This window comes from Zonotrichia albicollis, chromosome 3, assembly GCF_047830755.1.
Source record: "Zonotrichia albicollis isolate bZonAlb1 chromosome 3, bZonAlb1.hap1, whole genome shotgun sequence".
NCBI classification, from domain to species: domain Eukaryota; kingdom Metazoa; phylum Chordata; class Aves; order Passeriformes; family Passerellidae; genus Zonotrichia; species Zonotrichia albicollis.
Genome location: NC_133821.1, coordinates 40,232,976 through 40,260,816, shown reverse-complemented (window position 1 = coordinate 40,260,816; position 27,841 = coordinate 40,232,976). Strand labels below are relative to the sequence as shown.

The following is a 27,841-nucleotide window of genomic DNA, read 5'->3' as shown; positions in this document are numbered from 1 at the left end:
CTTTGCAGCGATTCAATAATAATTTAACTGTCCACTTCCATGGCTAGTGAGGAATTGCCTTGTCATGATGGGGAGAATGGCAAGGAGGTGAAAATTCATATCTTCTAAACAGAGGACCAGATGACTGAGTTGCTGTTACCAAGGAAGAGCTATTCTATGCCATTGCTAAGCAGCCTCAAAATTCCACCTTCCCTGTAGTCGTGATGTTGTTTCATTTCAAAATTTGCATTTAGTTCCCATCAAACAAATAAAAAAATGCTGAAGTTCTACTTTAATTTTCTGAAGTTTAGCTAACAACTTGAAGATTGCACACAGTTGTTTGAGTTTAAAAAGTCATTTCACCTTCACTACTTTTAACTTTTTATAATTCTAAAGTGCATTCAAAATTGTAGATACAATATTACACCGAATTTAGAAATGCAATAGAAAAAGAAATATTAAAAATCGTAATTTTTTACAGTTTTGCCTCTAGTTATTATTGAGTTGATGCATCAAATAAAACATAACACAAATTTATGAACTTGTCAATTGATGAACTCTACGGTATTTAGGCATTGCTACCCCCTCTTTTTAGCCCTCTTTGGCTGAAAAATAATTATTTCAGATCTACTGTAGGAATTTTATAAGCTCAGCTACTCTAATTTCCACTTGGGCTGGACAGCCCAGGAACAACGAGATGCAGTTGGCTAATATCAGTCCCTCAGTGCCTTGTTTCTTACACTAAGCTGGCATCTGATGCTGGGGAAAGTGCAAATACATACACAATAATGCAACCTTTTGCTTTGAAAGTCAGATTTTTTTTTTCACCTCTTCATTTATTTTGTTAATACTACTACAAAGAAGACTTTAAGAAACATATCTTGAAGTGATATGTTTCTATCGTGGAGAGCTGTGCTCCTCACAGCATTTCTTTTGCAGAAAGAAGCTGGCTGGAAGCCACTGCTTCACAGGCCTTGTGTAGCTGTGAGCTGTTCAGTGGGGGGTACAGAACAGTGTAGGTGGACTCTGATAATGGACGTTTTGGCAAGATGTGTGAGGTGCTTTAATTATTCAATTAGGGATTTTTGCTTTAATAATATACTGCTATTCCATTGCACCCATGCTGCAGGATGCTCACAAAGCTACCATGCAAAAATATTAGCTGGTGAAGGGAATAGCTGTAACCTTCTGCTCAGTTTTGTGTCCCCTGGGGAACATACTATAAGTCAATTCTGTGCCATGCATTACCTGCCAACCAATTTCTGAATGTGCTTCTGGGACCTGAGTAGTATCTATGAGAAGCTGAGACCTGGCTGCCTTGGAAGTGGCTTTTTTTATCCCCATCTCCATCAGGATAGTCATGCAGGATGTTCTTTTTGGCTTGTTCAGGAGCTGAAATATGAAGTACCTTGGAACTATTTTTTTCTGTCAATGCACCATGCTACTTCAGATTTTCACTTGAGCAGAATCTTGTTTCTTGCCTTCAGGACTGGTCTCTCAGGAAGAGTTGTGTTTGTCCAGGCATCTTGCAAAACTTGCAAGGATTTTGTTGAGATTGGTGGCAAGGTCAGAGAATACTATTTTTGTCTTTTGAAGTATAAATGTAAGAGGCAGATTCTAGTTGTCTGGAAGAATGCATCAAAATATATGACCAAGTAGGCAAATGAAGATACAGCTGGGTAAAAGGTATGTATGAACAAGTTTAACAGGGAAGCTTGGGTGCATTCAATGTTTTTTGAACTTCACAAAAGTTGCCAATGCGTTTTTGATTTTTTTTAGTAACTGCTTGTAAATATATTATTCTAATACAATGGCAATGGTCATTCAAAACTTACTGAGGATCTTCACCTGTGGGCTTAAAAGGAATTTTGTGTTATTGTAGATGATACAGTATCCTCTGTTGACATCAGTGCATTTAGTCTTTTCCTGTAAATAGAGGGATTGTATGTACTAAAATTTGTGTTCTTCAAAATGCAAAAACCCCTTCAGCGATTATTTTAGTAATATTGACAGATTTCAAGTCTAAAGATAAAAGGCACCCACCAGTATTGTCCTCCTGTTTGTTGAGAATCAGATCATGCAACCTCTATTATCCAAGAGAGCTAAATTAGCAGTAATTAAGAGCATAAATGATGAAAAGCAAAATTTAGATTAATTAACACTGTTTAGAAACCTGAACTAAGGATGTTATCACTATTTTAAATAGAAGTATTATAGGGATAAAATCCTGAAGTAGAATATGTGGTTATGTAGTTCAGGAAACAATTGTGCTTTGGTAACAGGAATGGACCAGATGAGTCTTATTGATAGTAATACAGTAATGATTAAAGTATTGATAGTTTATACAGTAATGATTAAAATATGAGCGTCCTAATTAATGTCTCCTGTATGGAATAAAATTTTAAAAAAAAGAATCCACTTGCCCAACCCAGAAATTTTACTTTTTTTTTAATCTTTTGGTTCCAAGCTCATAACTACTAAATTATAGTCTTTGATATAAAGCACAAGTTAACTACCACAACTAATAAATAGTAGAATTTTTCCTTTAATGCACAGAAAACTGGAATTCTGTTGTGTTACAGCTGAGGTTGCCTGCAAATGAAGAACAAACTTCTGCCTCCACAAGTGTCCATTCCCCTGCATTTTCTCATGCAGCTCTGTAGATGAATATGATGGCAGCATATTCTGCAAAAATATCTGCCTTTCTTGGGATGTTATGCCAGATGCTATTGGGTATGATGAGGGAAATGTCCCAATGAATAGGGACTGACAGAGCTACTTTTGGCTTCAGTGGCATTCATCCATCAATAGGGATCACTGGATGCTGTTTCTCTTGTCTTATTTTGATGGTGTGAGATAAAACCCTGGGCATTAATACTTAATGCCACTAGTAATACTACTGGCAAGTGTGAAGAAAGACTTTTTAGATCATACAGGAGACTCCTGATACGCGGAATTCAAGCTCAGAGCTCTGAATCCAGCACCTGGGCACAAAAAATGCTATTAAAATAGTAATATCCCTCATGTCCCCACACTTCGTATATTATGTGCTTGCTCTAACTTTTCATTACAAAGGAGTATGTGTATTGGGACTTTGTTTAGGTAGTTGTTTATAAAATCCTCTTCAAAGTGCCATGCTAGATGAAAATAGGATAGATGAAAATTAGGATATCTTGTTAACATTCCCTCCCTGTACTTCATGTGCTATAAAATCCCAGTGACCCATTGCTTCTCATTACTATGGTGAGAAATTTGATGCAACAGGGCCAGTTTAGTGGATTTAAAGATCTGCTGCTGAAGATCTGACATTTATATGATGTGAAGTTTAGGGCGTGCAGGTCTGACTAAAATTAGTTTTGTATATCCTTGCCATGCTAAGGCTTTGGAGATGTTTTGATTCACTCTTTATGTCCATCTCAGGTGTGGAGTGCACCTGATATAGTGACCTGATATATCTGACCTTCTGGTTCAATTCCTTCTCCAAGAATCTCGCTTGTCTGCACAAAATAAGCTCTGTCAACATGATCTGTGCATGGTGGTGGGTACACTGAGAATAGTCACCAAATGCCCTGAACAGTAATATAGGTACAGCTTATGACTCCTTTTCTCTCCTCTATGGGGTCTAAAATGACATTAGGAAATGGTAACTTCACACCAGCTTGAGCTTTTTAATTAATTCTCTGTAGATGCCAAAAAGCCAGAGAGATACTTGTGCTAATAACCATTCATAACAGCTGAGGTGTTCTGATCTCTACTGCTAACACAGATAGAAATAGCTATGTTACTTTTAACTGGTTCAGTGTGCCATTCAGCCCTTTGTTCAGCTGGGTTCCAAAAAAAAAATAATAAAAAATTAAGAAATAAAAGTTAGTTGTTACTACAAGTTTAATTAAAGTTCTGAGCTAATTTCACAGTGCGACTTTGGGTCCTAATAACAACAGATCTAGAGTCTAATTACTGTCATACCAGGTGGCCTGCTTTACATCTAATTGCTTCCCCTGAGCCTGACATATGCCTGGAAAGCCAACTCTGTTTCCAGTAGAATATGATTTTATTACAGATAGGAAAAGGACAGAAATAAAGACTGCTTGCAGCTCACCTAGCTCTTGTGCCTTGATTGTGCTCTGAAGCTTCCTACTGGAATTTTGAATGACAAAATATATTGACATCTTTTCAAACTCAGGCTTTCCAAACTTTCACACAAGTTTTATGGGAAGAGGATAGATAGTTCAAAAATAGATAATGATGAGCAGTGTTTAGATTAAGACAGTAAGAAGAGGGAGGATTGGTGTTTCTAAATTTAATGGTGGTTCAAAAATAACTGCTCATATTTGTTACCTGGGACAAAGCTCAAATATTCTTGACTGAAAGCATAAAAGGAAGGTTTTTAGCAATACATAAATTAGGTTCAGCATCTTCAGTGCTAGTTTCTTCTGTTAAACAAGCAGCATGGAGTTGTCTCCTGCTTGAACACGTGGAAAGCTTTAATGCACGCGTCCATATGGGGTTGAAGGGTTATTCTGCAAAAGAATCTGGACCGCTACCAAAAGGGTGTTAAAGAAGAGAAGAAAGCTTTAGCACTGATCAATAGTACTTGGAAGCACAAGGATATGTAAGAGCTGAAGGCAACCACTTATTTTCCCCATGGTGAAAAGAGGATGTTTGGCTTGTATAAAAAACATTAATTTAGTTTCTGAGAGTGTCAGGAATGTTGCAGACCGGGACTGGACAAAAAACACAGTTGTATCAAAAAACACAGTTACTTCAAAAGAAAAAAATGCAGTGTTTTGAAGGGCCTTGGAACAAGTCCAAGAGTCCACTGAGCCAGTGGGCTTGTAATGTAAGATTTTACAATAAATAATTAATTATTAGACCTCAAATAAGTATATTGTGTTAACTTAAAAAAACTCAGTACTTCACTGGCATCTATTAATAGTTTTGCTGTGGGCAAATCACGGAAATTCCTTTTTTCTTGTCTTTTTTTGCTAGTGCTATTAGATGGACTTCATAACCTACTCAGGATTCTGCTCAAGGCAAATGCAATTTTGAAAAATTTTTGGCTTGGAATACAGCGAATTTAAGCAGCAAGCTTGAAATTAATTTTCAGAGAGTCAAAAGATTTCTAATGGTGTACTTTGAAAGAGGGTTTAAAAACATACTAGAAGAAGTCAATTGTAATCTTACAGCTGCCACTAAAATGTGACCATTTAAACTTTTTTTACATTATGGCTAACTAGTAAACAATTATTCCTCAAGATGCAGAGTCTGAGGGCAGACCATGTTTATACCACTTGAAAATCAATGGCAATATACTGAGTTCCTGTTAGGCTATCTGAACACAAAAGTCTTTGTAATAAACTTCTCTTCTTCCCAACCACATCCTTTCAAATCAGACACATGCTTTAAAACTGGTTCTTTTTTAGCTTGGAGGAAGAAAACAGCACACATGCTAAAAATGTGATGGGGAAAATAGCTGAATAATTACACAAACAAAAGTTGCTCTTGGCACTTTCTGAAGCTTATTAGTGCATTATACAGATGAGGGGAAAAAAAACAGCATAGGAAGGTATGTGTGCATAGATTATGCTCACATGGAGGTGGGAAAGTGGATTCACTGAAAGAAACCCAGTTTGGATCATGTTGTCTCAGAGGACCACTTTGTGAGAGCACTGCTTCCTGGAACTGGGAGCCAGATCTCACCACCCCAGCCTGGGACAGCCCCAGGCCCACATCAAGGACCTCCCTGAGACAAGGCTGAGGCTGGGCAGGGACTGGAAAAGGCTGAGACCCACCTGGCTACACCCTCTCCTCTTTCAGGCAATTGTAGAGAGCAATAAGCTCATCCCTGAGACTCCATTTCTTCAGACTAAGCACACCTATCCCTCAGCTATTCCTCATAGGACTTGTGCTCCAGACTCTTCACCAGCTTCATTGCCCTTCTCTGGACTCTCTCCAGCACCTCAAGATTTTTCTTCCAGTGAAGGGCCCAGAACTGGACACAACACTCAAGATGCTGCTTCATGAGTACAGGGGAACCATCATTTCCCTCATCCTGCTGGCCACACTATTTTGGATATTAGCCAGGATGCCATCATCCTTCCTGGCCACCTGGACACACTGGTGGCTCATGTTCTGGCTATTGACCAGGTTCTTTTCTGCTGGGATACATTCCCTATTATGCTAAATAGTTTAAGTCTCCTATTCCAGGAAATAGGTCATTTATTCTTTCAAGTTTTGCTATGGCTTTGTAGAAAAAACAGATCAACAACCTGTAAAACAAGCTAAAATAATGGTAAATTAACATGAAGTCTAAGGAGAGGATCTTAAAGCAAAATAGGTGGGGAGGATGACCAAATATTTTATCCTGGTATTAGTACAAAGAGAACAAATTTAGAAAATGCTTGTGGCTCTCTGTGCTGTCATGGTGAGCCTCTGGCTTTTAGGTCAGCTTGCATGACAAAATAGTGCATTTTCAGCCTTGAAGTCAGTTGCCGCAAAAAAAGTTCTTTTTGGTCCTAGAGGTGAAATCACCTCTTCCTGTCAGCTTCTTGCCTTGGAGTTGGTTTTGAAAAGCAGAACTTTCAGAGTGCTGAAAAACTAGAAAAAACCCCAAGCCCTAGAAGCTGAATTAGTGTCACCACAGACAGACTGCCTGGAATATGACCGTAGCTGATGTCAGTGGCTAAATGCGTAGGGCTGGCTGCTCAGGCAGGGAGTACAGCACAGGATGCTGGATACCAGAAATATGTGTCCCCATTCCAGCTCTGGATTTTCTGGGAGCTGTTAAGCAGGACACTTGGCGGCCTTCTGGTTTGCATTTTTCATGCTGCTTGACTGGTTAATGATCATACTCTTGTTTGAACAAGTAATGTATTCCTTTATTGCCACTGCCTGCCATTATAGATGATTCACTGAATCATTTTGTGATGGCTTTTCCTTTGATTCATCACATTTTGATTCCTTTATCTGATTACAAACTAATTAAAATAAACAGATATTCTTGCTTGTATCTATGCAATAACACCTTGAATTCATAAATTGTATTGTATCAGTAATGATCCTTCTTAGTAATAAGTAGCTGTCTGGGCTGAAAAGCTGAAAGAAATCATAATGCAAACAGACACGCAGGTTAATATACTTATTAGCAGGCAATGATTGCAAATGTTTTTTTGCTTGAAATAAAGACAGGTCCCTGATTTGGAATACAGGAAGCTGGACACTTCCTTTTAGATAGGAAATTTCAGTTTAACACTGGTATAATAACTATGTAAAAACACCCTTAGATAGAACAAAAAAAAGAAATATTATTTTTAATGTTTTATTTTTATGGGGGTTTTTTCCCTGATTGTACAATGCAGCCCCTAGGGCATATGTGGTAACTAGAGAAGGCTAGAGAGGAGCCTGGGCCAGGTTTTGGATTATCTACACAGATATTTCAATGCTTTGCTTTAGCATTACATGAGAAACCACTCGTCTACATCAAGAGCCATATTCTGAGGGCTGAATACAAAAGAAGGAGGATTAAGATTAGAAATAGTCCCTCATGGAAACTGAACAGTAAAAATAAACAAAAAACCCCAAAGAGGGAAATAGTGCTCTTTCCTTGGAGCAACTTCTGGAAGGCAGCAGTGGCAGTCAATCACTAACTTGTGGGCAGTATTTCCAGGCTATATTACTGTGAAAGCTTTTCTAGGACCTTCCAGCTGTCGTCAGGCACCAGTGGAGAGCCAACAATTCTTTTAACCTTATGTATGTCTTTTTTTAATAGAAATTATGCCATTATTGTATTACCAGATCTGTCTTGCTGTATAATACATCACAGACTAACTGGAAATAAAATTGCTGGCAAATGCAATATTAAGGAAAGGTGGTCTGTGAAGCCTGACACTGTGATACTGGTGTAAAGTGTCTGTTCCTGTACCAGATACACACATTTGTAAATGTACCAGTAGCACTTGAGGGCTTTGCATCATACAAAAAACCCCAGCAGTTTTATAACGTTTCAGGCCTATAATTCCGCAGCATAAAAATTATGTTTATTATTTCTTGTTGAATGATTATTCCAAGAGATGTCTAAATTTACTGTCTTTGACATTTGGGTCACATTTTTCATTTTGACTTTTTTTGCTGAGTGTGCATTGCAAGAACATTCCATGTTCTACATTTTTTTATATTATTTGTACATCATTCTCTTACTGTCATCAGTAATGCTGAATAGGTCTAGAATAGGGCTAGAAAAATTTGTGGTGAGTGGACATTGTGGTCTGTACCATGGACTTGTGTGCCTTTGAAAAGACCTTTGAGATATAGGGGAGTAATAATGCCTTTAGACTTATTGCAAAAGCTTGCATTGGTTACCTGATCCTTTTTTCCTGGCAAGATTTTTATATCATGCCATACCTCAAGTACCACACCTATAAAAATCCCTAAATGTATCTATTTCATTCGACATGAATTTAAGAAAACAGTTTTTAAATTAAGTTAGCATTTAGTTCTTATGTTAATGAAGATTTATCTGTGATGCACAGATTGAATGCTTTCTACTAGTTGGAACTTTAGCAGGTGTGTGTGAACATACCTTCTTGAAATCAATGTACTTATCCAGATCTAAGCTAGTGTGGGGCTATCCATCTCTTCTGCTATCTGCCAGCAATTTTTGAAGACTGCATATTTTAACAGATGTATTTTCAAAGGTGTGAAGATCTTAAGACAGACATGTTTAGTACAGCTCACTTTTGAATACATGAGCAAATAAAGGAACATGTCATGTAAGGAGACAGTTTACTATTTTTATAGAAATGTAGACAATGTAGAGTTTTACAGGAGAAGGCTGTCACCAGAATATAGGTACTTCCCTGACTCTGATTGGTCAGGCAGAAACAATTCCCAAAGTCTTTTCAATTGATGTCATGAAAAAATTGCAGTGAAATTGAAAATAAATGACAGCAAAGGAGTTCATGACACTCTCACAGATAAAGATTTCTTTGAATGACACACTTAACCTCCAAACCCTTGGCCCTCAAGAGGCTGTTGGGGAATCATGTCACTTCAGTGGCTTTGCAATTTATCAAATGTGCTATCATTACTGGACGCCAAAAACTTAAAATGAAAAGAGAATTTTTCTGCTGAAGATTGCATGCAAATACTTCATGAGCATACTTTGGAAGTGCATGCTGAGTTTATATCCTGTGTACATAGTAAAATTCTGATACCTATAAATTGTCTAAAGCAGGGCAGAAAAATAAGTTTATCCCTAACTCCCTATTACCAAATCTAACTTGTGTATTTAAAAAACTCCAGCATGTTTTGTATTGCCTTGAAAGCACAGGATGTGAAAATGGAGTTCTTATCACATTGTTGCCCTGGGCATTTGCTTTGCACACAAACTGAACCAACAATAAAAACCCAAAAAGCAAAACCCAAAACAAAAAGCCAGAGTCTGTAAACTGCAGAATTCTTGTCTTTTGAACAATGAGATCTACAGGTAGGTAGAGGAGAGGCAGCAGGAATGTGCAGCTGTAGCTTCCATCTCGGTCCTCTGTCACTGATATTTTGTATCATGGTAAAAGTGATTTCACCACTCTTAACTCTGTTGTATGACCCAGACATGGCCAAGAAAATATGCAAATATGCTAGAATTTTTCTAAAGCCATGTATTTAATCCTTTTCTTCAATTTCTCACCAGTGAAATAGAATATTACACACTGAACAAAGCAGGCTTCAGAGGTTCTGTTGAATGACAAATTCAGCAGCTCTGCTAATAAGAACTGTGATATTATTTGAGTTTTCACAACATGCCTCAAATTTTACATTCCAATGAAATGTAATTCGAATGATCACTGAATTAGAGTAACATGATGTCTATAAGACAATGTAAACTATGTAGCCAAAAAATAAATTTATAGGGGAAAGTTGGAGAGGAACTGTTCTTAACATCAAGGTCCTGATTTTTCACTGCCTGCACTTCATGATGTAACTAGCTTTAGTTGCACACATCCTCATCCTTCTGAATCCTCTGGAAATACTGGCAGGAATCCATGCCTCAGTCAATACTGAAACAAGACTGATGGCTTTTGTCACCTTTCATTAAAGCTTCAGACTTACCACTGCCATCAAAACTACATGGGAAACTTTTTTTTTCCCCCTTAAAATATCTAAGCTTTTGTTGTCCTGGTCAGCCATTAAATGAATCACCAATCTGTGAAGATGTTAGACTTTATTCATGCCTTTATCTAAATGCTTTTTCACCATTCTGGTTGGTGTGGTGGGAGCTAAAATTAAGCAAGAATTGCAGTTGAACCTTTTAATATCGCTCTATGTGCCCAGGACTGAATGATTCCTAACATTAATGTGGCACGACTTTTTAACCTTTGCCAGCATTAGGGATCCAACTGATGCCCATGGAATCAATGGACAGAGGATCATCATCTTCAGCAGTAGCTGTATCAGTGTCTTTGAGTCCATTCAGCATAGAAAGGAAAACAAGAATATATTCTTAGCTTTTTGTGCTACAAGTATGTTAGAGGTTTTATGCCAAAATCTGGCTTCCTTTGGGGTAAATGTTGGATTTAGCAATTTTAAAATTATCACAATTTTTATGTCATCAGTGTGCTTTAACTTTTTTCTTAACTTCCTACTCCTGGTAGACAACACCAATTCTACTATGCAAGCTGGGGCAAGGGGATGCTGGATAATTTTGAAGGTAGGGCCAGTCAAAAACAAAATATAAACTCAAACTTCACAGTTTTGATGATTGGCAAATCACAACTTGATTTCTCCCGCAAGAGTAGTAACCTTAGTCCTGTTCAAACACAGACCTTTATATTTGGTCTACCAAGAAGCTCTTGTTCGTGCCTGGCATCCTTTGTCAATTCCTGAGCACAAAAACAACTGGGATGACTTTCACTGCTGGGAGGGGAAGAAATTCTTCAGTCCAGTATGTAGAATGTGGAATGCTATAGTAGCAAATGTAGAAATAGTCCCCACATTTGCAATTGAGAAGATAAGGCTCAATTTATTTATTGGCAATTAGTGTGGGTGGCAAAGCATTCTTATAAAATGTTGAAAACACCTTTGTCCTTAAAATAAGGGGCAGAAAGGCCAATGTATTTTATAGCTGCTGTAGATTTATTCCTTGTCAGGTGCACAATTTTCTTTCCTGTAATTGCAAGTAGTAGCAAATGATGACTGTAACATGTTCTGAAGTACATAGACAAGAATAAATCCGAGTAGACAAAAACTCACCAGGAGTTCTTTAATGTTTGTAGAAAATATGAAGGGTAATTTTTACTGAGATGAAAGTAAGCATGTGAAAAAAATGTCTCTGGTAAAACAGCATTCCTGTCTGCTGTGCCTGAGAGCTGCTTCCACATGGAAGGGGGAGGAAGAAAATGTCACCTATTATATAATTAGAAAAACAGTTGGGAAACAATGGTGATGATGGCATTTCCCTAAGGAATTTTTTCTTGCCTTAAAAGACTTTTAGAAAGTAAATTTCAGTGAGACCCAATAAGTAAAATTAAGATAAAATGCAATTTCTCCTTTTTCTGGATCTGCAACAGCAATTTGGTGATAACTTCAAAGCTGGCTGGGTGGGGAAGGGCTGTGAAAACAACAAACAATTGTCCTCTCAAATTTACAAGTTTCTATTCTTCAGACTAGGTCTTGCAAGTCTGACTCTTCAGTAGAAACTGGCTATGAATGCCTCCATCTGTTACAATATTCTCTTTAGTTATCAATAATTAGCAGCAGTCTGATGATGAGCTAGGAGTTCTTGCATGGCACTGTGTCTTGGGAATGTGTAGAGGACATTAAAAGTTGAAAAATGAGTAATGGGGAGGAAAATTTATTGTTGCTGATAGCATGTTCCTTCTTTGCTCTTGACCTTGCACCACTGAAGCAAAGGACATTCCTGTAACCTCTCTGGTGGCCCCAAGAACTGTTCCTGAAGAGGTGGCCAGGAAATATTCTGCTGAGAAAACAATCTGAAGCCATACAAGGATTTATAAATCTGATTTCTAGACCAATTCAAAACACTGTTGCCTTTGATCACCAGTCTGGCCTGAATATGTGAGACATCCTGGCTGAAGTTTTCCTAGGCCATCTATTTTTACTTTCTTTGGTGTTTATTCCATTTATGATGAATTGCTAGGATTTCTCTGACCAGTAAAGGAAGGATAGGTGTTTTATTGTACTTTCTCTTCCTCAATCTTTTTGCCCCTGCTCTTCATTACTTATCTTTCATCTTGGACACACTGGAAGTGTGTTTTTCCTGGAAATTCAGAGGGTGTGAAAGAGCAAGATGGGTATGTACAGATAAGGTGTCCTAAGCTAGTCAGGAAACTCTTACATGACTGGCTAGTACCCCTGGACCCCACAGGACCTATGGTTACAGCAAATCTCTTTGGTGATTAATTGAAAAACATCTTCCCTCCGTATGAAATGAAATGGACATCAATGACTGCCTTCTGAGATGTCCCACTCTAGACCTTCAGGAGCATCTGTCAATATGAGGGTGTTCAGTCTCTCTCATCTGTTGGCACCTCACTCTATCTGCTCATGTTTCATTCTGGGGCAGCTAGAATGGAGCGTCTATGTGATATGGGCAGCATTCATTGAGCACCTGCTTTTTTTTCCACGAGATTTTCCTTTTGCTGATAGATTGACTAGAAATGTTATCTTTTTCATAGATATTTGCCAGCTCAATGGTGACTTTGAGCAGTTTCCAGGTGGCAGAAAGCATCTTGCTTGCTGCACAGAGCCACTGCTGTAGCCACATGAGGTATTGATTGAGGATGTCAGAAGCAGCTCCTCTGAAGAGCTTTAATGATGCCAAATGCAAAGGTAGTTCCAGTTTATCCTCAGGATTGACAGCTTGCACATGACACCAGCCAAACATCACTGGACCAGCAGGAGAATAGACTTCTGAATGATTGCTCCTAGATGTGTTTTCCTTTGGGGTTTCCTATCCAGACTTCAGATCTGTTAAACTATAAGAAGAATGTGGCTATTTTGTGAAGTGGGAGCACTCCAGTTTGGAATACATCTTCTCTCTTTTTCACGGCCTCATGTATTACACAGCTTTCAAGAGAATTGTCATTTCTTTCCACCGGATTTCTGTCAGTGTCTTTAACAAAACAAGTATGTGCTAGTAGCTTCTAATGAGTCCCAGAGGAAGCTTTATAGGAGGAACTTTAACCTAGAAAAAAGGTAAAATCCAGGTAAAAGGTAAAATAAACTAAAAGGTAAAATAAACTAAAAATGTTTAGTCATTGCATGCACTAGGATTGTTTGACTATTCTGCCTAGTCAAGAGGACATACGTGGGAGCCTTTTACTATGTCTCTATGTATTATATGTAAATTTGAGCTTTATTTTTAAACAGATATATAGGAATTATCTTTCTTTATCACTACAAAAATGTTATATTCTGCTCAGCTTTGCTCACTGTTTTTCTTAAGACCATCCTTCCCTCCTTATGTTATGACTATCCTTCCCTGCCTCCCTTTCTCTCCTTCCTAATTCTATTCTCCCTTCTTTGCAAAGATATATTCCTGACAGGTCTGGTTTCTTTTGAGCCTGGAAAAGGTTCTTCAAACTCTTCCTAGTGCAGGTGGTCTGGCGCCATTTATTGGAAGCAAAATCACATATAGCATTTGGTCACCAGCTATTAGACTCTACGTGTGATACTACTTGTGACACACTAGAGTCTGAGATGACTCACTTGATACAGTAATCTTTAAAAGGAGTAAAAATGAATGATTGCACAAATATTTTGTTGCATTCTATAATATTGCTTCAGTGCAAGATGGAAATATTCATGCTTAATGATTGTATAAGTATCACTCTTCCAATATTGGTAGAGACTGAGATAGAGAAGGATGAACATTCTATAGGAAAAAAATTGACTGTTACCCACATCCTCCCTGTTTAGAAGCACCTTAGAAAAAAAGTTTATTAATTTTCAGTTTACCTTTTCTTTAATGTAACAGACTTCCATTTGAGGTTTAATTGGGACTATTCTAGCATGCAACAAAAAGTTAGTGGAAGATAAAAGGGCATAGCAAGAAAAAATATTCAAAGTGAATAATTTAAGATCACATCCATAATTAATGGCATTTGGAAAGCTTCCTCTAGTGCTCTAATCATATCTCAAAATGTGCTAATTAGAACAGTTTGGTACAAAACAGTGAATGCAGGTGTTGAACAGCTTTTTTTCTGTTCTTTTTTTTTTCAGTAATGTAGCAGTAACTGGTTCTCCTGGCATTAGCACTCACATTTAATAAATGTTTCACCATTTAACATATATTTGACAGCTGAAGAGTGTGCACACAACTATTACCTTGTTAGAATAGATTTGATCAAGAATGCAGAACAAAATCAGATGTGTTTAGCAACTTAGGCTTGTAGTAAACAGCGAAGCATCCTATAATGTCCTTTGGGGCTATAACAAGCAAAGATTTGAAGCTGAAAGAAAAAGAATTGCCTTGAAAGGACAAAGTATCTACATTCATCTGCTTGAAATGAATGTTATCTAAAAGCAGTCCTGATACTTCAGAAAAGCTAATTATTTGCTTACTGCTTGCACTGTATTTAAGTGTTATCTTTTGGCTGAGAAGGATGCTGCTGCTCAGTTCTTCATTCATCTTGGAAATCAATGACAACCGACATTACAGGTCCCTCTCTCTAACTCCTCTGCAAAATTAATCAATATAGTCCAGAAAGAAATGAGCTGTGCATTATTTTGGGCTTGTATTACTGCTCTGCCAGCATGAAACAGGGAAACCTGAGGAGATGCTTAATGCCCAATTTGCTCAAAACGATCCTGACAGCTCTGCATTATTGAAACAGTAGCTGGCTCTTTGGGGCTGTAGTGTCCAACAAGTAGGTGTGACAACACTGTCAAATAAATAAGTCTGAAGAGCACAGATTGTATTTGAAATGAATGTATCATGACTCTGCAGGATTTGTTTTATGCAATTATTCTAATAAAACATTTTATTTTATTGAGGTTCTACAAAATTTCACAGAATGAAACAAATAGTCCCATAACCATGTATTATTAATAACTCATTTCCTTTAAAGTTGAGAGCAGAGCTATTCTATTTCGTGTTGCAGATTCATTTTAAGACACTTTATTGGAGAGCCTGCAGTCGGAAATATTCATCTTGTGAAATTGAACACATGGGTTTAAACCTAGGATACATCACGTTTTTCAAGAGACTCAGCAGGACCTAGCTCCATTTTTCCCAAGCAATCTGTAGACTTACTGTTGTGTATGAATTAGCTCCATTTCTATGCTGTGTTCTCCTTGCTGCTACCTATTAGCATTCAAGCCTTTTCTATCTTCTGCAGTTAGATGAATTATTCCCTGAGAACAATTCATTTGACAGTGAAATTTTTCCTTTTTGCATTTGTTATTTCTCCATGAACACATCACAATTTGCATTAATTAGTTTATTATTTGAAATTGTTTGATGAATAGTTTGTTTCAACCCATTTCACTCATGTAGCTAATATTAATTTGAGTGTTTCATCCCAGTAATTTACCATTCAAACTCTGTCCTATTATATCTTATGGAGATTGTTCCTGATCCTGCTCTGGATGACACAACTCGAGTCAATCAAAAACAGAAATATGGTTCATGAAAACTTTTCAAAGAAAAGTTTAGCTCTATTCTTCTATTATTTCCCACAGTTATTGCTATTTCTGAATAAATAATATTCAGAAAATAATATAGCGGGTTAATGAATAAACTCTCTACATTTTTATTTTTGTATTTTTCTTTTTCCCAGTTTCAAAACTGAAGAAAAAGAGATTTAAAGCCCTAAAGTATCTTTTAATTTTTTTTTTTTATTTCCATGTTCAGGAGATTGAGTAAAATAAATTGGGGGTTTATTTTCTTCAATAATAAAACATTTTTCAGTGGAAGACAATTTTTCCTGAAACCACGCTCTTTGCAATATAAAATTTTTGACTAGTCCAAGTTATAGATTTTCTAAACAGCTTCTGCGTTGCCGTGAGGTATGATCCACCAATTAAAAAACATACTTTGCCATATTAAGTAAAATTCTAATGGTATTCAAATGTTCTCCCACTTCCTCTTTTGTCTGAAAAGAAAAAATACCATTAGGAAAACTGGAAATTCGTGCAGAAGAATGTAAAATAAAGTTTCATCATTTCCAAGAGCTACCATGGATGCTTGCTTTCTTCTCTGTTGGGAGTTACGGTCTCTTGATCCAAACTTCAAGTAAACTTTGGAGTAGAATCACCTTGTTTCTGCTAAAATAGATATTATATCTCTGTACAGATCCATTCTGAAAAACAGCACCTCAGGATGCACAGAAAGCTATGGTGTTCATCTATACTCACAAATATGTACTACCCCAAAAGAAGCAGAATGCTGTAATAATATATTTGAGATTAGAGTAATAATGAGATCCCCCATGTTTTAATGTTATTCATAAAGAGTGTTAAAAGCCAGAAGCTGAGTACTTTCTTTTGGAAAAAAAAAAAAAAAAAAGATCTCCCTCAGACATGCATTATTTTTTTAAACAAATCTTGGAAAAAATGGGAATATTCCAGTATATAATTACATGTAATCTAATTCTAATCACTTAAACAGTTCAGCAAATTTGCCAAAGAAACCATGGAGTGTGTACTGGTGGCAAAATCAAGGAAAGGCACAAATGGGAGGGCAGAAGGAAATGGCATTATAATTCATGCCATGAGCATGCTTTTATAGAAGATAGATTCTGTCAAGCAGAGAGTGCAGTTTTTGAGGTCCTGGATGTGTTCAGTGAATGTTTCTCTGTGATATAATGTCCCTAAGGCGTTTTTGAGATAGGTAATATACTGACATAGTGTTCTGCGAGAAAATTACTGGTAAACAAAATGAAGAGAGCCCAGGGAAGCTGGGTAGGGACTAAGTGAGAATAAATTTGAGTCACAGCCCTAAAAATTTGTTTCTGGGCAGGTGCTGCCATTGTTTATTCTTGACTAGGACTAATCTGGAAGGACTGCACTTGTAAATACCACATTTGTATTTCTGATGACACAGAATTACTAAATGGATAACAATGATAAATTGCATACGGGGAATAGAGGCTGCTCTGGATCGTTTGCAGGAGTAAACAAGTACGTATGTCACATACACAAATGTGTCTGTCCTTATCCTACAGGGCTGTATTGCCAGGTATGCAGAAATCGTGTCAGTCTTAGGAAGCTAGAGCTTCCTTCTCAGAATTATTAACTGAAGAGCACCAGAGCAGCAAAACAACACCAGAGCAGGGAACATGAGTGGGCAGCCTGATGCAGCTAAGGCTCAATACAGCTTCTGAAGAGCTGGTTGAGAAGTATCATATATGAACAAGGAAGTTCTACTTTTTTGGTTGTCAAGGCATGAAGAGGGACTAGCATGTTTCTAGCTGTTTCAATTGCTTAAGTGAGAGTTATAACTGCTCTTATGAGTCATGAGCCTCTGGCACTAATGATACTCTCTTGTTTTGAGTTCTAATAGTCATCCTTCAAAAGAAGTTATGAAGGATTGAAAAGGACTGAGAAAAGAATAATAGAAAAACACATTATTCTAGGGAAAAAGCAAGAAAATTTTATCTGTTTAGTGCATCAAAGAGAAAATTAAGAGGTGATCGTGGGAAGAGATGGCTTATTGTAGGTGGTACTTCTGTCAGAAAGATGAATCCATGGTATTCAGGATCTGGAAGCTAGACTTAGGTAAATTAAAAGAGAGCAATTAACCATTGGAACAACTTTCTTCCAGTTATGATGGGTTATCTCACTGGCAACTTCTAAATCAAGCCTCAATGTCTTTGTAAAAGATATCTAAATGCTCAGAATAAAAGTCCCAAAAAGTCATTTACATCAGATTTTTGGCCCACTGTGTAAAGGAGGAGAGGAAAAAGACCTCCATCCATAAAATATTTTCATGGGACTTTCACTTGTAGTTGACATGTGCTATCAGTATTGAAGTCTTCAAATAATTTTGACAAATGTGTAAAAAATGCACTACTGCCTGTGTTACTGCAGGGAATTTGAATGGAATCTCAGTAAATTATAGATGTGATCATGACCCTAAATGCTTAACATGGAGATCTGTTGGCAGAGCACTTACACATCAAATCTTTCTGGATCATCAACAAGTTGAAGAACCTGAGTGATGACAGCCACAATCTAAACAGTTTTACCAGTGTATGTAATATTTTCTGAGAACTGTGGACCTCATGGAAGTCTTTTCTTGTCAGCAGTGAGGCAGGCAGCTTTGCTTTGCTGAAGGAATTCTGCCTTTATGGTAAATATTTCTGTGCTGAAATGCCACAGTGGGACATTGTTTGCATGGATAAGTTACTTCTGATAGCAGTAATGGATCAGTGCTGCATGCTGCTTTGTCATAAACCTCTTTAGCTAATGTATTTTTCCTTTGGTCTGGGGTTCAGCATCTTAAGATCTTTGTGAAATTGTGCGCACTGAAAATGGTGGTAGAAAGCACGAAGTCCAACATCCAAACACCAGTGTATTTAGGGGTGACTGAAACATACCCAGGCACATTCCCTGAGATCTCTCTTTTGTAATTCAGGGTAGAAATCTGCCCATATTTAGGAAAAAAGAGAATGGGCAAGCCTATCTGCCAGCAGGCATTGGAACTGCTTGCTTCATGTCCATTCCTCAGACCTGTCAGAACCAGCAAAAAAAGGAGGCAAGGGGTGTTCCCAGCTACCGTGGCTTTCTGGAGCATCACTGTGTATGAGCTATCTAAGTAAAGCACGCTGAGGTAGTATGAGATCTGGGCAGGAAATGACTTTGGTATGGCCATTAATCTCTGGCATTGCTTTAGCTTTTGTGAATGTAGAAATGGGCTGGAAACAAGCAGCAGAATAAATGAGGTAAGGTGATAATGTGCAACTCCTTCTCATGGCAGAAAAAGCCAGAACTAATTTTAACCAATTTCTGCATTGACTGTGGTGTCTACAGCTATCACACTCTTCCTTTTTCATTGTTCCTTTAATTAAAAGAAACCTCCCTGACTCTCCGGGGTACATCCCTGAGGAGAAATTGGTTTAGGATGAGAAGCATGCTTTGCTCTTTCATCCTTTTCAAAACCCAGAATTTATTTTTTTCTCTTTGTCAATCAGCATGAAAAGGCTTTTTTAGCTCTTACTGCACCGGAAACAAATATGAAAAAAAAAAGACAGAAAGCTTCAGGCAGTTTAAATGTGGGGGAATGCAATGCTGATGTAAAGCTGCAGCAGATGTACAGCTTAATTAGATGTTAATGAATAGACAGATGTGTATAAGTGAGCAGCTCTGAGGGTGTGGAAGGGAGCAGAAATATGGGGCAGTAAACACTTTGATGTTGCCTGGGTAAAGGTACATTTCAAAATCGCTCTGCTTGCTGCTGTTTCTTGCATCCAGACTGGATTTTCCTATCACTGTGTGGCAGCAAATCATTTTGCTTCTTGCTGGTACGGTGAGGGAAACTGAAACATGAGCTTTCCTTCCCACAGCCCTGCTTTGGATTGCTTCAGTTCTCCCACTCCTGGGGAGAGCTTGCAAACCTGAGGTAGCAGAGAGCTGTGTGGGAAAATTTTTGGCAAATCTTTGTGTCAGAATTGTGAAGAAATTTAAGGGGCTAGCTGGAGAAAGCAGAAGGTCCTCTGAACTTGGAAGGAACAGGTGAAAAGCAAAAGCAGAAATTAGCAGAGTACAAAACAAGATGCAGAGACAGGAAGAGCAGGAAATTATTTCAGGTAGTGAGATCACAAATCCCCATGAACCATACAGATAAATTAGTTTACATAGGGGCTAATCAAAACCACCATAAATACACAAGGCAAATCCACCAGTGCAATAGGGTTAGGGAGACGTGGACAAAAGAAAACCAAATACTATCAGTTAAAAACAACAAAGAAACAAATAACATGGTGATAAAAGGGTTGGTAGGTTTAAACACTTGCTATGCTGCCTGTTGAGAGGAATACTTATATTATTCAATATATATAAATCTCCTTGGATGCATTTTTTGAGGGTAGTTTAATTGAGGGCATTTTCATTGTTTCTTCTCAATGCAGCATTACAAATCTTATTTATAGATTAGAAGGAGCTGTAGGCTCTGCAGCATTCCCAGCTAAAGGTCTTTTTTTTCCTGAAGTTCATGTAGCTGATGAAGGTCTGATTTACGGTATATCTCCAGCCCCCCATGTAAACCATGTAACCTCCCACACCAAGGTAGTGAGAGCACTCCCAGAGGGGAGGTTAGCAGAGCAGAGGGAGATGTGGATGAGGAGGCAAAGCCTTTCTTCAGAAAGAATTGACCCTCTGCTTTGGGAGAGTGTGTTCCCTCTTCTCAGAAGGGTAAAAGGAAGCATTGTGTGCACCCTTCACAATCTGCAGCCATGGGCATTACTGCTGATGAGGGATCCAGGTGCTGAAGTCCAGTCTCACATGGGGATTACAGCAGGGATGGCTCCTCATCCTGTACTTCTAGGGATGCATGCTGATCATGTAAGAGTACTCTTTGTACATTGATTTCTTTGGAAATATAATCTATTTGAGTTCTAAGTATTTGGATTAATGGTCTGACTATCTTTCTGTGTGCTTGCCTGCCTGCCTTTCTATCTGCATTTTGATCTATGTACATTTTTTTTTAGTCTGTCTGCCTAAGTGGGACTACCCTTCTTAACAGCACCTGTGTTGGAAACCACAATAACTTCAGTATGACAAAGTAGTTTTATTCCTGAAAATAACTTTTTTTTTTTTTTTTTTTTTTTTTTTTTTTTTACTTTACAGTGCCTGAATATCTCAGAATATCTCAGTGCCCTTTTTGAAACTCATTTTATCCATTGGACCTTTCCTTGACCCTTCCATTGCATTAGCACCTGCCTAGGGTACTAGTAATTCCTTGCTATTTGGAGCAGGGAGTACCTCTGCATATTCTGAGGCTAATTTTAAAGCTTTCATGGGGCAGAGGAAGATCCTGGGTCTAGTGAAAGATATTTATACCTGGTATACATAGACCTGTCTTCCTCAGCCCTGCCTGCCCAAGCTGCAGATGCTCATATCCTACCCCTGCTGCAGGGCTGGCTCAGTGTGGAAGCTGAAGGACACTGTCAGGTGGTGGAGGGCTGAGGACATATGGAAGATGCTGGTTGCAGGCCTAAACTGGAACTACACATGATTTTGAGGCACATTAGTGTTTTACTGAAGTAAAAATATCGGGTTTGGATGGTATATCAGGGGGATCAGTCTCGGACGTGACAAATATATCACAGTAAATATATTGCATGCAAGAGGAGCATAGCTGATGTGCTTAGCTAAAATATTTACATAGTGTTCATGTTGTACATGCTTTCATACCTAACCTTGTTCATGTACGACATCCTAAGAACTATTAATGAGTCAAAAACATTTACTAGAGCCTACATTTCTGAATTACTACATTCTTTTTTGTAAACACCACTTCTTTTTTGAAAAAAAAAAAAAAATTCTGTTTATACCTGCTACTTGGTATCCTTTTTATAGGTTTGTTAGACATATTGAAGACTGGCAGTTCATAGAAATAGTCTGGCAAAAGCAAGTCCTTTGAGGAGAAGGTGAGGAAGCTGGGGTTCTTTCGCCTGCAGAAGAGAAGAAGAGAGAGGAGAGGAGTCTCTTCATCATCTTCAGCTACCTGGAAGGAGGTCGGAGTCAGGTGGGGATTGACCTCTTCACCCAGACAACCAGTGGATAGGACAAGAGGACACAGCCTCAGGCTGTGCCAGGAGAGTTTCAGATTGGACATCAGGAGGAATTTCTTCACAGAAATGATAGCTAAACGTTGGAACTGGCTGCCCAGGGAGGAGGTGGAGTCACTGTCCCTGCATGAGTTTAAGAAAAGATTGGATGCAGCACATAGTGCCTTGTTCTAGTTGATAGGATGGTGATCTGTTAAAAATTGGATTTGACCTCAAGGGTCTTTTCCAACCTAATGGATTCTTTGATTGTGACTGTGTGAAGGGAAGGAATTGCAATGTACCTGTTACTGCCAAGCAAGCTGAGTCATTCATGTTTATTAATTCTGCTGATTCTGTTAGTATCACTCATTTTTCAGCAGAGTATGAAAAAAATAATAATCTAATCTGCTGTACAAAGCAGGTTATGTGTAACAAAAATACACTGTTTAAAATAAATCTTTCCCATCTTTTTCACTCCTTGGTCTTTTATCAGATGTGTAGGCAAGAAACCAAGAGATAAGCATCAAGTTAATTTATTGCTGAATCATTTTTCCTCCTCCTTTCTTCCAGACTTTGCACAGCTGATTCATGCCTAATGCTAAGGAGGTATTGTTATTATCTTATGGGAGAAGCAGAGTGAGAACTGCGGAAGTAATGCATTTTGTCTGTAAAGGAAATAAAATCCATAACGATTTAAAGAACCTGCCAGAGAAAAGAACAAGCTGGGATCTTTCTAGGAACCTCATATTCAGCCAGGAGTATTTGCATTCTATTTAGAAATGCAGAGGGAGCATTGACATCTAGTGTTTGTTCCAGTATTTTACTGGAGAGATTGAATAGTCTACAATTCAATTTGAAGTGAAAGTATTCCCCCCAAATGACTCTTTGTAAAGTCTTTTGGAGGCTGAAGTCAATATCTATGGGTCTTTGGAGATGCAGCAATTGATTACCTGTCCAAGTCAATGAGCATTAAAACCCAAAGAGACTCAGAAATGCACTTCACTGTTGAAAACCTCACCTCTGATACCACTGATGCACAATGACTGGTCTATGCTGAAGTGCAGTATATAAATAAACCAACTTGTTCTGAAACCTAATTGAAGTTTTGTAACATCCAGAAAACTCTAAGTTAACACCTTTTGCTATAATGCTGGTATGCCTGGATGGATGCCTTGAATATAGTCTTGAGGCAGGATGAACATATATATATATATATATATATATATATATATATATATGTATATGTATATGTATATGTGTGTATATGTATATGTATATGTATATGTATATGTATATGTATATGTATATGTGTATATGTATATATATATATAAATTATATCAGATTTTGGAGCCACGTACTCCTTTGTCTGCTCACACTGTCATCCTTTGTCCCCTCAGTTTTTAGAATAATGCAACATTGTCCGCTCAAAGCTCCTTTCAACACGAAGACTCTTCCAGCAGTACACAAGAATCTCTTCATCCCTTCTAAAATCAAGTGAATGGAGCAATTACTTTGTGCTTCTTAGAAAGGCAGGAGCTATTTAAGAGAGCCAAGAGTTAGTGACTGAAAAGGAGGGAGAACTGAGCTTCCAGCTGTAGCTGCATATGACAAGTAAACTGTGAGTGACAGAAACTGAGACTCAGTAGGGAAAGTAGTTGATTCAAACTTTTGGAAAATAAAAACACTTCTTTGTGGAAACTGCTAACTTCACAAGTTTAAGATCTAGGTTTTACAGCTTACCTGAAGCACATCCTTTATCAGCACTAATTTGGGGGATTGATGAGCTAACTGAACTGGAAGTGGTAATTTCTTGGAAATCTGATGTCATGACTTTAATTTAATTTCCTTTTCTGCTGAGTCTCATGACTGAGTTCTGATGATAAGAATGATTTCACTGGAGAGGAACTCAATAGGTCTTTTAAATATTAAGTTTCATTCACTATCTGTTGCACCTTATGAATCACATCTGAAAGTACTCACCATTCCCAAGAGGCATTTGACTGACAATTTTCTATTAAAATCCCATAGATAATGGAGATTCCACAGTCCTGGATGACAATATCTTAGATGTCCAAACCACATTTTCCTATTGTGTTTCCTTCTGTAATTTCATATCTGCAATGTGTGTGACCTGTGGGGCACACAACAACATGTGTCACACCTATAGAATGCCCTGTCCATAAAGCATGTGAGCTGTGCTGCTTCCCAAATGAGAGTCCTGCATTGCAGAGAAGTATCAGGCTTTCTGCACAATACTGGCCCATAGGCAAATGCTTCTTGTTTATACTTCGCTCTTAACAATGATAAGCATATGCAAGAAACTGCTCTTGTTTCTTGAGAGATCTAGCTGAGATATGGTCGTTTCTGTAATAGAAATAATGATACAAGGAAATAGGTGCTGTAAAGGCTAATTGCAATATAACAACAGAAAGTATTTTGTTTTAGTGAGAGAAAAACTCAGGTAAATTTGTAGTGCACCAGAGTGTAAGTTTGGAGGTTTTCTAAAGTGTGTAGCTGAGATCCTTCCCATTTTTCAAGGAAGGTAACAAGTACACTCTGGATTACGGGCTAATCAGCTGGCCTTCAGCCTCCAAAAAGCTGTTGACCATATCTTGATGAAAGCTCTTTCTGGGCGCATAAAGTACCAGAGGGTAGTTTGAAGAAGCCAACATGGATTTACCAGGCTCAAATTTGTGCCTTCTAGAGAGGAATGACTGATGCTGTGGATGAAGGGAGAGGAGTTTGTTGTTGCAGGAGGTGTCCTTTCGCACAGCTTTCTACTCACTCTTCCATGGCATCCTGAGAGCCAAACTGCAGATACGCAGACGAAGAGGCGTTCTACAAGGCAGCTGATGAGATGTGATTTAAAAATGCATGTGGAAATGTGCATGAAATCCACATAAAGTATTAAATGTGACATGCTGTCTTTCTCACAAGTGGTTACTAACATCTGTCCTTTGCTTTCTGCCTACGTCAGAGAAATGTTGTGAATTTAAGGACAAATAAGGGCTTTGTTTTTTTAGAACAATCACTTGGTTATTAGGACAAAAGTGAGTTAAAAATTTTTGTTGATTTTATTCCTGAAATATATGATATTCCTATTGGATTGTTACATTTCTTGCATTCAGAGAGCTGTTTATTGCTTTTCTTTTCAGTTACTTTTTGATGAGGTAATCAACAAATATGTCATAAGTGGATTTACACTATGATTTGAGATATTAAATAGCAGCAGCAATGCAGCTTCAGAAATCTCTTTTTTATGAAGATAAAATTGTAGATAAGGAAGACTTTTTCTTTAATTAAATACATGAATTTTAAAAATGCTGAAAAATAACAGTGTGAGAAAGAAAACGCAGCACTTCAGAAAGATATTTTAGGATTCTTTTCTTGAATTACTGTTTCTTGTCTTTCCCCTACACTTCATGCATGAAATCTGTTGTATTCCAGAGTGAGCTCTCCTTGAAGGATTCAAGAGCCAAGCCAGCCAGCCCTTTCATGCTGATTCCTCCTTTTTTTAAAACCAAATAATAAAAAAAAAATCCAGATTCCTTTTTGCACGTCCTGATTCAGTCAGTAGTTAACTAATTCAGTTAAATACATATTGAACTTTAAATATAGTTGTAATCAAACTAATTCATTTTGATTATTCATATGCCTAAAAGAGAGATAAACAGGACTAAATATATTGCTAAATCAAGTGTGTCCTCTCTCTCAAAGTTTTAAGCTGCTATTCCAGTTGGGAGAATTTTGGGAATCACAGTATCCCAGAAATACTCAAAATTGCTGTAGACACAAAGATCTGGGTTGGCCTGCTGCAATTTTACTGATTCAACAACAGCTGAAGACTTCTAATAGGCAAATGAAGGAGGTCAACTCATCATTACAGCTCAATGAAAACTGTATGTTTTATTTTAGTTTAGGCAGTTAGTCTAGCACTAAGAAAATGAATGCTTTTTTTGGTCTGTTTTTTAGAGTAGAAATAATTTCCAAAATATTTTTATTTATTTAGTATTTTAATGTGGAATGGGGAAACTCATTATCAAATCAGGCCCTCAGGTCTTATAATCTGATGACATTTGTCTTCTCTAGACACAGTCAGAATTTTTAATATGAAACTATGTGTTCATGGTGGGGAAATAGCAGGTGGCAGTGAAAATGAAATGAGGTTTTACTTTGGGTAATATTTTAATCACATAAGAGGAATTTAAATTTAAAAATAAAAACTTTAACTTATTATCTGTCCACCATGGGACAGGTGCTTTTCCCTCTGTTCTGGTTTTTTTTGTTTATTGGGGAAAGGGAATGGTAACTACTCATCATTACATTTATGGTTTATCAGCCAAACATTTGTCTTTGGGAAGCACCTAGAGAAAGCAAGATTAACTGATTTCCAAGGACAAAATAAAAACATAGATATGAAGTATGATATATAATTGAAATTTCCTGGAGATGTGGGTAGCTGATTGGGGAATTCCACATAATATTCTTTTGTGAAAGTAAATTAAAAAAGCAAATGAAATTGAATTTAGCAGATAACTTTTGACCTCTGGACATGGAAAATAACTCAAGAAATAGTTGTGTTTTCGAAAAGGACATTATTTGTCCTCAACCTGTGAAATAAAAAATTAACTAAAGAGAAACAGCAGAGCCAATTATGCTTGCTATGTCACAGCTGTGTAGCTGAATGCTCCCAGCCAAATCCTCTTCCTTTGCTTTGGAAAACATAAGAATTTTGACTATTTGGAATTTTGGGAAATTTGATGTCTAAGAGTCATAGCAACTCTGACAGAGACCTGGATTTCTGCAATAGTGAAAAGTTACACAGGTGGCTCTTAAGTATTTTCTTATTGTTTTGTCTTAGAGACTCTGCTGCTCCTGCAGAGGTGGGAGGTCTAGTGAGAAGCTGAGCAGACAGCTCAATTAATTTTTTTTCCATTAAAGTTTTCTGGGTTGCACAAGCAACTGAAGCAACTATTCCTCCTGCCATGCTTAAAAGGCTCTGAATCTTCATACACACATCAGTCATGAACTGACAGGAAAGAGCCCAAAAGATGAAGGGGAGGGTGCTGGTGCATTTAGTCACTTGTAGCTTTGCTATTGCTGTCAGCAGAAGAGGAAAAGCTGGAAATGCTCGTAAGTAATTTTTCTTTAAAAACTGTGATTTAACTTCTTTGGGAAAAATGCACACTATGTATGTCTGTGCACCTAAAGAAACCTCAGATTGTTTTGTCACTACCTATCCCAGAAATAAGGAACTCTTATTTATCCTTGTTCCTCTGACCTAGGACACACAGTCTCAGTGATTTGATCAGTCATGCACAAGGAAATTTGTGAAAGAGTGAACAGTTAAACCCAGCACCAATATCCCAGATTATCCTGCTTACCTGTAAACAATTGTTTCTTTGTGAATTGATTAAGAGTCAGAGTTCTGTTTAGGAGCCATAAAGCTGCCAGTTTAAACAGGTTAATTACAGGGGCAGAGCTCCACCTGCTTTTTTAATCCCAGACATTGCAAGCTCTAGGAAGTTGAATAAACATGTATTTCTATAATTACATCCACTGACAGTGTTTTTCAAAAAGACCCAGTTCACTTTGTCTTTAGCAGGGAATGTAACTGCTCATCAGAGGACTTGCTCTTCACTACCCTGTTTGCTACTGTCATAAATGTGGGACACAAGAACAAGGTGAGAATGAGCTGAATTTCCTCTCTCTGACCTCCTTACATAGCTTAACATGGGATGAAGGTTAATTAAAATCACTCCCGCTTGACAAGTCAATATGTAATATCTTCTTTCGTTAGTGTTAAAGGTACCTAGTAAAAAAACTTCATTGGAGATTGGAGAGTTAGTAATCCACATGTGCTGGGGTTACATTTTTCTTCTGGGAGAAGAAAGTAAAAAACCAAAGAACAATAAGAAAGGTTCTGTTAATTGCAAGTCTGTGACAGTGGCTGGAAAATCTTTCTGGATCTCCCAGCTGAACTGTGAGGTGACCAGTGGGGAGCTGATGTAAGCTTTGCACATGCAGTATCCCATATTCTGAGCACTGGGATCTTGCTTGAAGAAGCACTCAAACATACCAATTCTTATTAAAATCAAGTGTCCAGGAGAGAATAAATTTTATAACAAAATGCCAA

At 37.7% G+C, this 27,841-nt stretch overlaps 1 long non-coding RNA gene across 2 annotated transcripts in view; it reads left to right on the top strand.

Annotated features, from left to right (window-relative positions):
* The first annotated feature begins 1,033 nt into the window (after positions 1-1,033).
* LOC113458756 (uncharacterized) overlaps positions 1,034-27,841 on the top strand; it is a 106,030-nt gene continuing 79,222 nt past the window's right edge. For both annotated transcript variants that reach the window (XR_012579489.1, XR_003379301.2), the window contains exons 1-3: positions 1,034-1,665; positions 21,514-21,682; positions 27,308-27,389. This is a non-coding gene — a long non-coding RNA (uncharacterized LOC113458756). The remainder of the gene's footprint in view (positions 1,666-21,513; positions 21,683-27,307; positions 27,390-27,841) is intronic.